Source organism: Diceros bicornis, chromosome 3, assembly GCF_020826845.1.
Source record: "Diceros bicornis minor isolate mBicDic1 chromosome 3, mDicBic1.mat.cur, whole genome shotgun sequence".
Classification (NCBI taxonomy): Eukaryota; Metazoa; Chordata; class Mammalia; order Perissodactyla; family Rhinocerotidae; genus Diceros; species Diceros bicornis.
The window spans coordinates 64,859,611-64,876,802 of NC_080742.1; positions in this window are offsets into that span (position 1 = coordinate 64,859,611).

Consider the following 17,192-nt stretch of genomic DNA (forward strand, 5'->3'; position numbering starts at 1 on the left):
CTCAGAGGAAAAAGTAATGCCTATCTAAAGATGTCTAAAATTTATAGGCTAAAAAGCTTCAATTTCCATCAAAGATTTTGATGGGAAGACTTTGAAAAGCACCCCCTGCTGCTTATGTCTCATAATAGACAACATATACTATATGCCCATGGGGAGAAGCGACTGGTAGTAGACGGTAGCATCTGCATTCTCACACCATTAACCATCTCCAACAGAGTCCATGCTAATCCCCTCACCCAGAACACTTGACCGGGACAGTTTCCACATTGAATTCGCCAATTCCATTTGTCCCATAGCATTCTTTGCATAATACATGGTCAGTTATTGGGTCTTAATTTAGAACTAAATCTCTTTCTCTCAGCCACAAACACATGGCCAAATGAATCATCCACTGGCTGGTGAACATGATTGCTTTATTATTTTTACTTCTTTTCAAATGAGGAAGAGCAAGACTCCCCAGATAAAAGATACCAAGATTTCTGAGTTCAATGTCAGTGTGATTACAGGATTTTCACTGTCTCTTTCTCAGACTGCTAATGCAATGACCAACAAAATATGAAAATAAGGGCAAACATGTAGCACCTCTGAAAACTAGGAGAGGTCCATGAAGATCTCAGAAACACCCAGGAATTTCTGATAGAAAATCGCAGACAGGTTCAGACTAGAAGCCATGGTTAAAGTTTGACTCACCACATCACTATGAGAAAATGAGTCAATATTCCCAAGATGAAAATGGAGAACACCCTGCAGAACACTACCAACATTGCCTAATTGGAGGAGGCAAGTTTTAGAGACAAAGGTAAAACACAAGGGCAGTAAAGAAATATGGTACTTGTACTTCCCTTTACTGATTTGGATCAACCACATTTGAAAGCAGAGCACCTGAAGGGCGGCAAGGACCCTGCAGTAACCAGAGAGATTATGCAGATTATTGGGCAAAGCTACCCTCTCTCCCCTCTAGAATTTATAATTGTTCTGGATTTTCTGATAGTTTCCATTAGACAATCAATCAATCATCCAGTTCATCAATCAATATAAAATGCATCATTTTGGGGGCTGGCTCAGTGGTCTAGTGGTCAAGTGCAGCACCCTCAGCTTCGGCAGCCGCTGTTTGGTTCCCGGGCACGGATCCGTGCCACTCATCAGCATGCTGTGGCGGTGACTCACATACAAAATAGTGGAAGATCGGCCACAAATGTTAGCTCAGGGCCAGTCTTCCTCAGCAAAAAACAAAAAGCATCATTTTCAGAAAGAAAATAAATTCATTATTATTTATAGATAATGATTATTTGCCTAGAATGTAAAAACAAATAAAGACTGATAAAAATCTTGATAATTCAGTAGTGGCTGATTACACAATAAATCTGTAGCTTTACGTTATAACGACAATAACAAAGTAGAAAATAAAAAAAAACATTAAATCAGCAACAAAATATACAAAATGAGTAGGAAAACTTCACAATAAGAATGGAAAACCCTGGAGTTGTACAATTATTATAAGCATGGTAATTTTCCTTAAATTGACTAAAGCAACTAAAAGCAAACCCAATGGGATCCTTTTCTTTTTGGAATTCGATGGAATTAATCTAAACGTCAACTGGAAGAATAATTTGAGGTTTTTTCTCTCAAAATTAAGATAACATTATGTTCAGCGAAATGCAAGGATATTAAATTTAGGATCAATGATGTTTGACATAATAATCAAGATTTTTAAAAAATCCCAAATTTCCTTCCCTCCCAGAATATTATTTTATACCTCCTTCTAGTCTATATTTCCACCTCCAAACTCCCCTACTTTCCCAAACCCCACCATAGAAAAGTATTGTGCTGCTATTTTTCACTACAGATTACTTGCGTTAGTTTTTGAACTTTAGATAATGGTGTATATCTAATCTTTTATATTGAGCTTCTTTTATCTGAAATAAAGTTTTTTTTTCTTTTTTACTTTTATCTATGTTGTTGCACGTATCAGTAGTTTATTCCTTTTCATTGCTGAGAGTGTTACATTGTATTAATATAACATTCCACTTGTATCCATTCTCCTGTTGTTTCTTAATTTTTCTGTTGAATTTTTTCCAATTTTCAAGGATGCTTATATAACAAACAGCCTTGGAAAATAGAGATAGTGTCTCCCTCAGGGACAAAGGATAGGCATGCTTACTACCCATTGTAAAAGACTTGAGTTCCCTAAACTCAGTGTTTCTTTCCTATAATGTAACCCACTGCCTCCGCAGGCTTCCATATGAGTCCATCAGCATCACTTGGAGACAAAGGAAACTGACCAAAATATACTGATTATGGAATAGTCTCCTATCTTCTGCCAGAATTCAATAAACTGTGGCAGACTTAACTTATTAGCTTGAAAATAGGATAAATTCTGAGACACCTCACAGGTCTTGACAGTACCTATGATTGGAGGGATATTGGTGTGTAATTTTCTTTTTCACAATATTCTTGTCAAGTTATGGTATCATGATTATATTTAGCTCATAAAACAAGTTAGGAATGATTCCCTCCTCTTCCATTTTCTGAAAGTATTTAGGTAATATTAGGATTATTTCTCCCTTAAATGTTTGATGAAATTCATTTGAGAAATTACTTAGACCTAGAGATCTCTTCATGGGAAGATTTTTTATTTCAAATTCAGTTTTTGTAATAGACAAAAGGATAATCAGATTTTAAATTTTTTTGTGTGCCTATTTTGGTCATTTGTGTTTTCCAAGAAATATGTTCAATTCATCTAAGGTGTCCTATTTATTATCAAAGTCTTTTTTAATATTCCCAAATTATTCTTTTAATATCTGTAGCATCTTTTAATCTTTCTTTTGATAACTTGTGTTTTGTTTTTTTATCAGTCTTGCTAGGAGTTTGTCAATTTTGTTTATTGTTTCAAAGAACTAGCTTTGGCTTCATTAATTTTTTCTCTTTGTTTCTATTTCATAGGTTTATACTTTTATCTTTATTATTTCTTCTTATTTTGGGTTTAATTTGCTGTTCTTTTAAATCTTATATAATTGAGTTCAAACCTTTTTTTCATTTCTAATTTAAGCATCTAAAGCTATAAATTCTCAACCATTGAGTGATTTAGCTACATCTTTCTATTTTTGATTCAACGCCCTTCATTTTTTTCCTGCATATCCAGGTTTCTATATAACATGATTTTCCTTCAGCCTGAAGAATTTCGTTTAACATTTCCTGTAGCACAGTCATCTGGTGATGAATTTTCTCAGATTTTTTTGAACCTAAAAATATCACCACTTCATATCTCATTTTTGAAGGATGTTTTCATTGGATGTAGTATATTTAGTACTTCACAGTTGGTTTTACCGTTGTCTCTGGCTGCCATTGTTCCTGATAAGAAGTCATCACTTATTCTTCTTTTTTGTTCCCTTGTATATAATGTGTCTTTTTTTTTCAGCTTTATTGAGATATTATTGACATATAACATTGTGTAAGCTTAAAGTTGTACAATGTGATGATTTGATACATGTATATGTTGCAAAATGATTACCACAATAAGTTTAGTTAATGTTGTATGTTTTGAACTCTGACTACTTTTTAGATTTTTTTCCCTGTATCTTTTGTTTTCAGCAATTTGACTATAGTATGTCTACCTATAGTTTTACTTGTCTTTATCAAACTTGGGCTTTGCTGAGCTTCTTAGATGATTTTCACCAAATATTGGAAATTTTTAGCTACTATATTTTTAAATAACCTTTTTTTTCATTTTTTCTCCCTCCTCTTTATCTGTGACTTGAATCACATTTCTTAGATTGATTAATATCCCCTCATTGTTCACCGAGTCTCTGTTGTTTTTTTCTCTCCATCTTTTTCTTTTCTTTTTCTGTTCTTCAGTTTGGGTATTTTTATTTATTTGCCTTAAATTTCGTTGACCCTTTCTTCTTCTATATCCAAACTCCTGTTAAGCTAATTCAGTGGATTTTTCATTTCATATGTTGTATTGTTTGCCTCTAGAAATTTATATGGCTATTTTTGTGTATTTACAATTTTTCTTCTGAAAGACTCCATCTGTTTATTTATTCTGTCCATCCATTCCTTTGTGTCCTTAATCATATTTATAATGGTGATTTTAAAGTCCTTGTGTGATAATTTCAATATCTTGATCATCTAGAGTTTTCTTTCTGTCGACTACTTTTTACCTATTATGTTTCATATTTCTCTGCTTCTTTGCAGGTACAATAATTTTAGATTGCATGCTGGACATTTTGGATGGCAGATTGTAGGAACTCTTGATAATACTGCTTTCTTTTTAAGGATATTGAGTTTTGTCCCCAGCAGGCAAGAATGTCAATAGGGCTTCTTCTATCCGTCACTCTTAGCTTTATGTTTTAAGCGGGTTTATTTTTGTTTTATTTTTAATCTTAGGGTATGGTCCTATTTTCACTAGTTTATCCTTACTCCTATATTTTACCATTTCTGGGGTCCCAGTTGAATGCTTGAAATGTTCAATGGGATCTCTTCACTCTAACTCAGCCAGTACACCAATATGTCTTAATACTTCAAAATTTCAAGTGTCTTCTTTTTTCATCTCTTAACTCTGAATCAGCAATTCTGTCATGCCTATTGTGCAATACCTAGACAATATTGCTTTGTATATTTTGTTAAGTTCATAGTCATGTAGAATGTGTGTGTATAAGGGGTAAATACAATATCAGTTTTTCCGTCATTATTTGAAACAGAAGTTAATCAGCAGATTTTTAAAGAAAAGCAAAAAGATGAAAAATGTTACCATTCATGATACTAAAACAAATTAGAATACTACAATAATTAAAACAGTGTTGTAATGACCCCAGGATAGAGAGATCATTTTAAAACAAGGATTTCTGATACTCATACAAACTTTCAATACCTTATTCAACAAATCTTGCAAAGCATCTAATATATACCCTATCTCTTGGAGCACTCACTACCTTGATTTGTATCATTTTTATTTTATTGCTTCTTCCAAGAGTGTTCTCAATGTGGCTTTATACGTGTCAAAATATCTGAGACCTTGTATACCTGAGAATATAGAGTTCTTCTCCTTCAATATTTTAAATATACTATTCCACTGTCTTTTTGACTCCAGTGGTGCTATTGAGAAATCTGATGTCAATCTGGCTTTTGTCTGTAGGTGATCTACTCTTTCTCTTCATATACTTATGTAATTTTAATATTGTCTTTGTTATTCTCAAATGCCACAATCACTGAGATCTAATTCCCCTGAATTTTTGTGGGTTCTGTTCTTACTGTTTGCCCTACGTCTTGCCAGTGTATATACAGTAGCTGCTACCTCCTGCTCACTAGGTCCAATTAGCATAATATCATCAATGTTATGGGCCAGTATGATAGAAAAAGTGAAAGAAGGAACAGGTAACCAAGTTTCTTCCCTGTGGACTAGATTATGACATAAGTCTGGTGAGTTTACATACCCCTGAGGTAAGACAATGAAGGTGTATTGCTGACCTTGCCAACTGAAAGAAACCTCCTTCAAATGGCCTTTACAAGCCATCAGAACAAGTGTAGAGCAAAAAAGCCTTGACCAGATCAATAGTTGCATACTAGGTGTCAGGGGATGTATTGATTTGTTCAAGCAATGAGACCACATTTTATTTTCTCCTTTATAATATTATAATATATTTTCTTCATAACATAAAGTAATCAAAACAAGCACACTTTGGAGATATTGCGGATTTGCTTCCGGACCACTGCAATAAAGCAATTATCGCAATAAAGCAAGTCACATGAATTGTTTTTGTTTCCCAGTGTATATAAAAGTTAAGTTTACACTATACTGTAATCTATTAAATGTGCAACATCATTATGTGTAAAAAAAATGTACATATCTTAATTAAAAGATACTTTGCGGCTAAAGATTCTTAACCCTCATCTGAGCCTTCAGTGAGTCATAATCTTGCTCAACACAAACCTTCAAGTTGTAAAAAATGCAATATCTGCAAGCATAATAAAACAAGATATGCCTGTATCTTTTTAACATGTTTATACCATTTGATGAAATTTAGAATAACTTATGAATGTATTACATGAACTAATAGAAGATATTTATAAAGATTTATTGCAGAAAGAATTAGAATCATCCTATTAAAAATAAGAGACAATTATAATATATCTATAAAGCAGAACTGTTTAAACTATTAAAATTAGTTTTACAAATATTTAGTGATAAAATATTTGCTGTTTTCAGGTTTAAAAAAGCAAATTAAAATATAATGTATTCTGATTTTGTAAAATATTATATGCATTCATACGCTAAAAATATGTGCCAGGAGGATACACCAAATGTTCTCAGTGGTTGTCTCTCTGTGGCTATGTGGTGGGAGAATGGTTGGCTCTTATTTTCTTCTTTATGCTCACCTGAATTTTCCAATGTGCTTTTCAAAATACACATACTACATTTTTTTAAAAAGATGATATATTTTTAAAAGTGCTTTTTCTCCTTCCGTACATTCTTTTTTAAAAAACTTAGCGTAAGGAAGAGCACTAGACAAGAAAAAATAATAGAAAGAAATATGAAAAAAATGATTGAGTGTATAACTAGAAAATGATTGGAAATAGGAACACAGGAAATGTAGAAACAAATGAAATGCGATGGAGTCTAAGTAAATAGAGACAATGCTTTGGCACTTATTTTAATGACAACACTATTACATTCAAATTAAGTCTTCCAAATATTTTATTAGCATCTGATATTTGTATAGAAACTTGGGGCTTTCAACAGTTCTTTTCTGAAAGCTGTTTAAGAAGTGCTTTCCTTTTTCAAGGAAAGCAATCAGCTATTGAGATTTAAGTAATAAATATAAGTAATTAAAAGTATGTAATTTTTTTTTTGACATTTGCTTAGTGAAGGAAAAGAGGCTTATAACTCAATTAAAAAGATTTTTAGTGATGATATTAACCTGGTTATTTTCAGTGCAGATTGACAGTGTATCACATGATAATTATGTTTCATCTTCAAATATCTGAGCAAACACTATCAATAGTAGACATATGTTCCAAATTGTTACAGATGCTCCTATATCAAAAATTTTACATGAAAAACTGTGTAGAATGTTTGAAAAAAATGTTAGGTGTTTAATTTGTGCTACTTTTAAGAAAAGTCACTTAATCTATGCCCATTCTTCAGATTGTAAACCTTTCATTGGACCCTTATAGAAACTTATCTAAAATATATGTAAATATTTTGTTCTTTTAAATATTTTATCTCATCCAGAAACTTTGCCTCCTTATTATCTATTGAAAAAACTCTAAACACCTTACCCTGGATTCAAACTCTCTAGAGTTAAGTTTCAATACATTTTTAGAATCTTATATATATATTTTTCTTTCCTCCACCCCAAATGCCCTACATTCCTTCCATAGCAATATACTCATCATTTTCTGAACATACTCTCTTTTCCATGTCAGTTTCTTAGCCCAGAATATCCTTCCTCTATATCTCCACCTGTCAAAATTTTACCCGTCTTCCAAGAACTATCTCATGTCATCTGTTCCACAAAGCTGTCTCTAATTTTAGATTATGCTCATTATTCAGGTATTTTAAGGTATTTAAAAAATATTTTGCACTGAGGGGGTGGATTTTTCTAATAAGAAGTAGAAGACAGTAACCTCAATGTTTATAGCATCTCTTCAGATAAGTGATTCTCTTAAAAAACAAGAACAAGAACAGTAACTAACATGACATTCATTTTTCTTCCTTTTGGTAAAAACTTGCCACTTTGTCACACTGGTGATTTTCATGAGCACGTAGGAAACATTTTTAATTCACTAGGATATGTTAGATGGCTAATCAACATAAGACATGGTCTTCTTCTGAAGTAGAAGTGGAATTATGGCTGCAGGCCAGAAACTTTATCATGCACATGATGTACCACTCTTCTAGAAGTATTTGCAAGGAAGATTTGGCATGAGATCTAGCTATCAAAGTCACTCATACTACTCTTACTATGTTAGGAGTATAGCAACACATAGTTTGTGGGATAAAGGACATCTCCATTCTTCATGGCAGAGATAGGAATAATTTTTTTCATTCTGTCCTGAAAATGGGTAACTCTAGTTGGCAGATCTCTACAACTGGAGGCAGCATGAAATACCCAGCAGATCCCAGGTATCCTCAGGTTGGAAGATCAGGTCTACGGCTTTCTAAGATGATTTATAAAGGTTGTATGATTGTGAGGTTTTAAGGAGTTCCTTCAGCGAGTGGAAGTCAGGGGGCTCTGTGGTTTTTACAGGTATTCCAGAATCGATCTAGCTCCAGTTCAACCTCCAGCCCATTCCAGGCAGGGAGCTCTACAATGAAAGAAACTCCAGGGAGAAGGGAAGGAATGATTCTTTTCTTCTGAGTATTTTTATTGTCCAGTCACTTCATAAACTAATGAGTCTGGATTAATGAATAATTGCTAAATATCTTGCCATCAATAGAGACTTTCTAGATGGTTAATCTTATTCTGAATTTTGTTTTTATGAAATAATAGGCATTTTTAAATGCAAAGCAATAAACTAATATTTGGGGTTACTAACAACATTATCTTCTACAGTATGGATGAGTAATTAGATTTATGATATTAAGATATATTACTTGTAAGTAACATAGTGCATTTTTCCAACAAGCATAAAGGCATTCATCTTATCCAAATTACCAATTTTAGCCATATATTTATTGATTCTAATATTGAATCTTACAATTCTACTAATATTTATATATTCATCTAAAAACTCTTAAAGCAAAGCATATATTTTAATAACTGGAATGTTTTAAGAACAAGAAAACAAAATGGCAAGTAGAAAAACCTATTTAAAAGGCATTTGACTCAAAAAATACCAGTAGATTTTTTAAATGTTTACAAAATTACTATTTTCATAACAGTATAATATTAAATCAGAATGAATACACACCCTGTGCAATATTATTTTCACGGTAATACTTTAAGTCTATACTAGGCATTGTTTTGAGTTTATTGTTTTATTCATTTTCTAGGATGTGTAGACAATGCTTAGCAATTTAAAGAAAGAATAACACCAACTTACTAGTATAAAATTTGCAATTTCTGTGTATCCGGAAACAATACATGATGATGTTATTTCCTCTTCTTTGTGTATTGTTAGTTTAGAGTCAAAGGAAACTCGAAAACAGCTCATACACTGTGGTTCGTGGTTAAAATGATCTTTCTCTGAAGAATGAGAATTCTATAAATGATGAGTCTTACTGATGTTATTAGGGATATAAAGCAGAAGATATACCATTAAATTCCAATCTATTGTGAGGCCTTTAGCTCTAATGGGGAAGATTTATTTTCCACTTCCCATTATTTTTGTTCCTTGATTTTTTTCATAGTCTTCATCAACATATATTTTCTGAATACATACCTTGTGCAAGTCTAAAATTAGGAAATAAGGATGCAAATTTCCATTTCCATGAGCCCATAATTTGTGGCCATTCATCGACTCTATTTTATTGATAAGGTTAATGACGGTGGGCTCAAATAATCATTTTACTTTAAAATTAAAATTGGTTTATTTGATGTTTTGCTGTATCATCATTTACACTCAAAGATAATCGTAAAAACTTTCTAGAAATTTTGTGCTGGATTTGTTTGCCAAAAGAAAAAGACAACTTTGTTTTGGTATACTTTACTTACAGATTTTCTACAACTAAATAAATTGAGAATATTTAGCATTATATTCTTCAATTCCTCAAAATTTTTTATTATTAAATAATAAGCCAAGAAATATTTATCTATTATCGACTATAGCAAACTCAGTTTAGATGAATATTAAAGATATTCCACTTAAAAATGCCTGGGGAAACCTTACAAATTTGAAGGTGAATGCCTGGAATGAAAATCCTTGGTTAAACTCCTTGATCTGGCTTGAACAAGTATTTTCAGGCAGATAGTACAGTAACTATATATTTTACCTCAGAAATAAATTGAACCAAGTTATCACATTCTCTGAAGCTTGGTTTATATTTTATTAAATTCTTAATACTCAGGTTTGTAAGGATCTAATGCTTGATGTGACCACATAAAGATCACTCTAACAACCATATTGATTTCTTTAGTGGTCTGAAATAAAAATCAAATGCTACAAATCCAGAAACTTAAATCATTTCTCTGGATATGGTCTTCTTTCAAAGGACTAGTCTCAATAAGTCAGGTCTAGTATTCTAAGATCAAAAACTCTTCAAGAAAAGATCATCTACAACGTCAAGTGGGTTTTGATAATTAATTTTGTCATGTTCTTTGTGAGTCAGTGCTCAGTACAACTGGAGATTACTATTCTGCATTTGATCATTCATTCAGTCAATGCATATTTATCAAATATGTTTTTTTATGCCAAGTAAAGTGCAAGGCTTTGGGATGTCAAATGAATAAGAGTGCTCTTTGCCCTTGAGCCGCTTGCAAGTGGAGTCAGACATAAAGAAATTTTAATTATACATAATCTCTACAGTAGATACGTGAAAAAAGTGCTATAAGATCACTGAATAAGGAGCAGTGAGGAGCACCTTTCAATAAATGAGATGGAACAAAAGTTCAGGTGCTTGATCACTAAATATGCTTGTTTCCATCAGAGAAAGTCTTACATAGAAATAGTAATTATAGTCGGTAACATTTATTAGGTACTCACTAATTTAGGTACTAAGTGCCAAACATTGTTCTAAAAATGTTATAAATAATGTTAATCCTTCTATTCTTATCCAATTTACATTCCTGGCTAAAAGTACATAGCTTCTATACCTGTGGTTCTCAAACTGTGCACCAAGGTGCCCTGGGCACCAGAGCGAACTCATGGGGGGGAACGTGGGACATATTAGCTTTTTTTGTGTGTGTGAGGAAGATCAGCCCTGAGCTAACATCCATGCCAATCCTCCTCTTTTTGCTGAGGAAGACCAGCTCTGTGCTAACATCTATTGCCAATCCTCCTCCTTTTTCCCCCAAAGCCCCAGTAGGTAGTTGTATGTCATAGTTGCACAACCTTCTAGTTGCTGTATGTGGGACATGGCCTCAGCATGGCCACAGAAGCAGTGCATCGGTGCATGCCCAGGATCCGAACCCAGGCCACCAGTAGCGGAGTGTGAGTGCTCAACCGCTAAGCCATGAGGCCGGCCTCATATTAGATTTTTAAGAGAAACACAGTGATACCCAATAACTATCAGACATCGCATGAAACACTAATGTGAGGTACTTCACAATTTCTTCATTAGATTGCACTAAATTCTTTTTAATTAAAATCGTATCTTCGCCAAGTTGGGTTTTCATCAGTTGCTGTGATAAAAAACGCGTACTATACATGAGTCAACATGGAACACAAAAAAGAGGGTGACTGGCCGTGTCCAATCTGAGTGCATGGTTTGAGAAATTGTGCGGTACTCAACAGGTGTACATATCTCATTAGTAAGTAATTGTTATTTAAAGATAAAATTTTTCAAATTTTTTTCAGCTTTTTTGCATTACTGTTTCAAGTAACAACAGTTTTTTAGGGTATAAAAATTTAAGTTGTTGGACCTAACTACTTAATAAAAGGAACTATTCGGTTTTTTTTTTTAAATTGTTGCTTTGTTTCTTTGTTTTGGTCTTGGTGACTTGTTAAAAAAAGTTACTGAGACTCCAAATATAGTTTGAACTTAGAAAATTTAGGAACCTCTGATCTATAGCATTTGTATTCAAAATATGCCCCCAAATGCCTATTTTAAAGTTTATGTAAACAAATCAATTTAAATAGATAGAATTAATTAAATGTACTTTGCATCTATTCCTTGCCTTCTATTAGGAAAACAGTCAATTCAGGGTTGCGTTGAGGGGCCACAAGGATACAAATTACAGTCATGTGTTGTTTAACGACAGGGATACGTTTTGAGTAATGCATCATTAGGTAATTTCATCATTGTGCAAACATCATAGAGTGTACTTACACAAACTACATGGTACGTAGCCTACTATACACCTAGGCTACGTGGTATTAATCTCATGAGACCACAGCCATATATTCAGTCCGTCGTTGACCGAAACGTCATTTTGTGACGCATGACGAATGCAATAACCGTTTTCCTTTCTTAAACAATAGGGATAGAATCTAGTTCAATGAATCCGTAGTCAGTCTGACTGTGCATGTATATGTGGCAGCACTGTAAAATTACTCATATGTAAATGATCTAGATAACAAGAAAACAAAAACAAAATACATATAGTCCAATTCAGTTTACAATTTAGTCCAAGGTAGTCGTTTAAGTGGTCCCTTTAGTTTTCACTTTGTTTCATTAGTATAATTGCTCAATCTTCTACAGCCTCTATTTCTTTCCCCTTGTTCATCGCTAGGGAGTGTGGGGAACCGACTATGTCCCTGCTGCAGCATGGGGAGCAGGTGATCTCCATGGAGTCCTCTGGTCTTTCTGGACCATGCAGATGTTCCTCGTCTGCCTGTGCTCTGATCAGCCTGCCAGCACTCGGACTGAGCTTGGGGACCAGTATACATATCTGGTCTGACTTCTCTTGGCACGATCGGAGCTTGGCAGCCTTCCCTCATCTCACTTGGCTCCCACCATTGCCTTGCACCCACTGAACCTCTGCTGTGTTCTCCATCCTGCCCGTGGCTTAGTAAACCCCATGGCAGGCCTGCTGGCTCACAAAGTAGCTGCTTTCAGCTGCTCCTTCTGAGATCAGAGACCTTCTGGGTCCTGTCCTCACCACAAGCAAATGAAGAGAAGTGCAGGAAATCCAAACCCTGTCCTCCCTTCAAAGAGCATATGTATATTATTTCCTGTCTCTCTTTCTTCTTTCTCTGTTCTTCCCTTGATACCTTTGGACCAGAAGAGGAGGACGTGCTTTTCCCTTATTTATATGGCAGTGTCCTGTTACAGTCTCAGGCCTCTTGGTGAAGTAATGGAAATCAGCGTGTGGGAGAGAGAGATGGGCTTACATATAAGGGACCTTACATTGGGAGTATTTTAAAGATAATTAACCATATACACATGTAATAAGGAATTACAACTCTGAAGACAAATGTTTAGATCTCAGGCTTTTCTATTTTATTTTTATTTTTTTGTGAGGAAGAGCGGCCCTGAGCTAACATCTGCCAATCCTCCTCTTTTATGCTAGGGAAGACTGGCCCTGGGCTAACATCCATGCCCATCTTCCTCCACTTTATATGGGACGCCACCACAGCATGTCTGGACAAGTGGTGCATCAGTGTGCGCCCGGGATCCGAATCGGTGAACCCCGGGCTGCTGCAGCGGAGCACGTGCACTTAACCGCTTGCGCCACAGGCCAGGCCCCAGGCTTTTCTATTTTAGACCTTTGCAAAACGAACAAGTTGGGGATAGCTACATATCAAAGGGTTTTAACTAAAAACTATCCCTCCGTATAGTACAGCAAGAGAACTGAGACACAATTTGAAGGACACATGCTTTCAGGGAAAGAAGCTTAAAAATAAGTGGATAGCACTGATAGCTATGTAGCACTGATAGCTCCGTAGCTCACTGATAGCAAAGTAGTAAGGTAGATAGTTTTATTCAACAGCCTCTGATTCTTCTTTTATGCCATCCAACCTTGGGTACCCAATGCCTTATTCTGTTGACTGAATTAGCCCCTTCCTCCAGCCCGCTCCCCCCAGCTCCTGATTGTAGCTACCAATCTGTGTTTAAGCTCCATGGACACCATGTTCCACGATCAGAATTTTTCTCCTACACTCTTGACACTATGTAATGAGTCCTATCTAGGTACCATATTCCCAGGTATGTACTGTAATTGGAGATAAACAAATTTGCATATTAAATAGAATCTTGTCCCATAATACCTTAATCTTTAAAAGTGACTATAATAATGGTGTATTCATATATCACAACAGATGTGGAGAATAAATTTTTGGATTGTGAGCTCATTCCGTGACTCTCAAAACCCCATTATATAGAAAACTACACATTTAACTTAAGCTGACCTTATTTTCTTGTTCACTTTTTCTCAAAGTATCAGTTTACATGAAAATGTGACTTCAGGATGGAGATTAGAGATCCAGGAAAGCAAAGAATGCGTTTCATTGTCTGCCAACTAACTTGTACAAGAGGGGCAATGAAGTGTGTTAGAAAGAATACTGGTCACAGAACTAGATGGCTTTTTATACAACTACTTGCATGCACTTGGATAAATCCATTCCTCTTTTGGAGTGGCATTTTCCTTTTTTGTATAAGAAAAAGTTCAACCAGACAATGTTTCTTCTTGAAACAGCTGTTTTTCTAATGATTATTTTTACCATATTTTAACATTTTTTCCAAGGATCTTTGTGAAATCATTACAAGAAACTCATTATTATTGAATAGTGCATTTAAATTATGTGACATATATTGAATACTGCTTAATAGATAAAGAGAAAGCATCATCTGAATTCCATCTTTCATGGCCACTAAGCATGATAAAGACCATCGAGCAATCCAGTTCTTAGCATTTGATCAAACAAATTAAATATTTGAAACCGAGAAGCCTTGTCTTTACTGTTTTTAAGCACGGCTATAAAATAAATCTATCCTTTATGTATCTTGCTCTGATTGCATTGTGGTCCCTGCAAATGGGGCATTGGTGCACGTAAACAAAATAGTTCCACTTAGCAGAGCACATAGCTCAGAGACTTCTGTCCTGTTCTCAGTGACCTGGAAAGTACAAAGAGAGCAGTGTCACAAAAATGGCTTTACTAGTATATTTGTGGACAGATAGAACCTTCATTACCACCATAAATTTAAGATCTATTCACTTCCTTCAAGAAAACCATTACAGGAGAAATAGAAGTATTGAGTCCTGTTTCATAAAAATTTAATTTGGGAGATTGTGAAAAATAAGAGGGAAAATGGATTGGGTACATCTTTACCCCGATGTGAAATAATAGTAAATTAAGAACCTAAAAGAGGAAGAAAATTCTACCAGTAGCTTATTGAAAAGAATTCTGTTCACAATCATACTACTTTTGTAAACAATATTTTACTTATTTGATGTACCTACAAATTGACTTTTCTGTATTAAGCTCATTTAATCACTGGCATTGGTCCTTTAGTCTTCATAAGTAGAAAAACAAACATATAAACCCAAATGCATTAGACAGTTTTATTGCTTACTAAATAGATAATGGAGAAAGAGCTTATTGCAACATATTTGTATGTTAAAAATAGATTTATAGTCATCAAATTGAGTGAAGTAACTGTTTTATTTTATGTACACATTAAAGATATAATCCAACTATATAAATATCCATTTTTTTAGGAATTCATGAAGGTGGTTTAATATTTCTTAATGGAAGAAAGTTAAACGGATTTGGAAATGTGTTCTTACAGGATTGCATTTCAGTTTTGTTTTGTTTTGTTTAATTTTTAAAGTTCTATTGTATTTTCCCCTGCAACATCAGACATGTTGCAATATACTTATATTAAACAAAATATCTGCTCCAGATTCAGGTAATTAATAAATGAGATTTAACTATAGATGACTATTTAAAAAAATCTAGATGTTGGTGGGATTAAGGACCCAGATGCATCCATCTGGCTTAGCAAACTAAAAGAAGAAATCTCAAAGCTTGAAAGCCAATCAATTCTTCTAACTTTGATGTTTTAAAGCTTCATAGTTTACACCTAATACTGTAGTTTGTACATTTGAGGACATTATGTAAACACCCAAGACATCCATCTTTAATGTTCCCATTTGTGCAAAGGAAGAAGGCTTTACATATTTCATTTATATACACAGCAAATTTCTGACACTTGAAATAGACTTGAATTTTTATATGCTACTCTTTAAGATATCACTTTGAGGAGCTAAAATTCACGTCCCCCTCCTAATTAATTACTGTTCATTTATTAAAATTTCATTTTTACTTTTTTATTAATAAGTAGGACTTTATTATTATCTTCATCAGTAAACCTTATTTTCTATGTTAAAGCTAGAAAATTTTTTAAATGCTTTATTTCAGTTACTACCGAGTGACTGATTTAATTCTCTCATGTTGTTAGGGCTCTCCGTTGTGTATTTCTATTTTAGTAAATGTTAGTGTTTGTCCTTTATTAAATTAAGCTATAGCTATGTTCTCAAATGAATGTCTCACTAGTATTTAGAAACCTAGTGAGGACCTTTTTCCTTCCCACTTTTATCAACCTAGCTTTTTTTTCCCTTTAATATTGAGCCTCTATAAATATTTATCTGTATTTTAAATATACTTGCAGTTATCATCAAGTCTAGCCTATTTAGCAAGTCATTCAATGTAAGCACATCCTTCATTTTAATTGTATTAAATCGCCTCCTCAGAGAAAGAAGGTGAAACTTCCATCTGTCTCTGTCAATTTTGTTTCTTTCCAAGGAGATGACAAAGACATTTTTACCATATAGGTGTGAAATGCACCAGTGTGGTAACCCAAGTTCACTCCCATGCCTACTTACTTCTCCATAAAACGTTCTACCCAGGAGTGGAGATCTGAAGGATGAGTGACACTAGTGGGCTCAGAACCCTTACTTTCAGTCGCTATTTAAAAAGCAACAATCCCAAGCCAGAAAGCTTCGGTGAGTCCCTTATCCTTTCCCACTGCTACAAGACTCAGCGCTGCACTGTTAGTGATGCCCTGCCCTGCTGGGATATTGCATAGCCCCTTCATGCATGAAATTAATTCCTTGGTGAAGGCAAAATAATGTCTCATGCAGCCCCCTCACTGTAATTTCCAAAGAACCAAGACAGGAAATATTTGAGAAAGAAAATGTTTTATGTGAGATATAAAACATGGGTTTATAGATTTGACTAGTCATGAAAAAAATAAAGATTTAAGAGATGTTTTTTATGGGATTGCTGTAACATGTTAAATTAGTAAAATTGTCCAAGGGTGACAATTCTATTTTTTCAATTCAATTTTCTACTTAAAAGGTAATAGAATCTTTTGGCTACACAGACTGTCTGCCTGGGGCAGCAGGACACAATGACATTGCCTTGCTTTGTGGCAGAGAGAAAAATTCCCCTCCTTCTGACAGGTTTTCCAGGGTCCACAATTATTCCTAACTTTTTTCCATACAAAACCCTAACCTTCAGCTCTCCATTTCAAATGATTCTCTTGATTACCACAGCTACCCGTTTAGTAGCTTGACAACCCAAAATATGCTTCTACCACTTATGTCTGCACAGAGAGAGTCTGGTAGTCAGAGAATTCACAGAGTAGG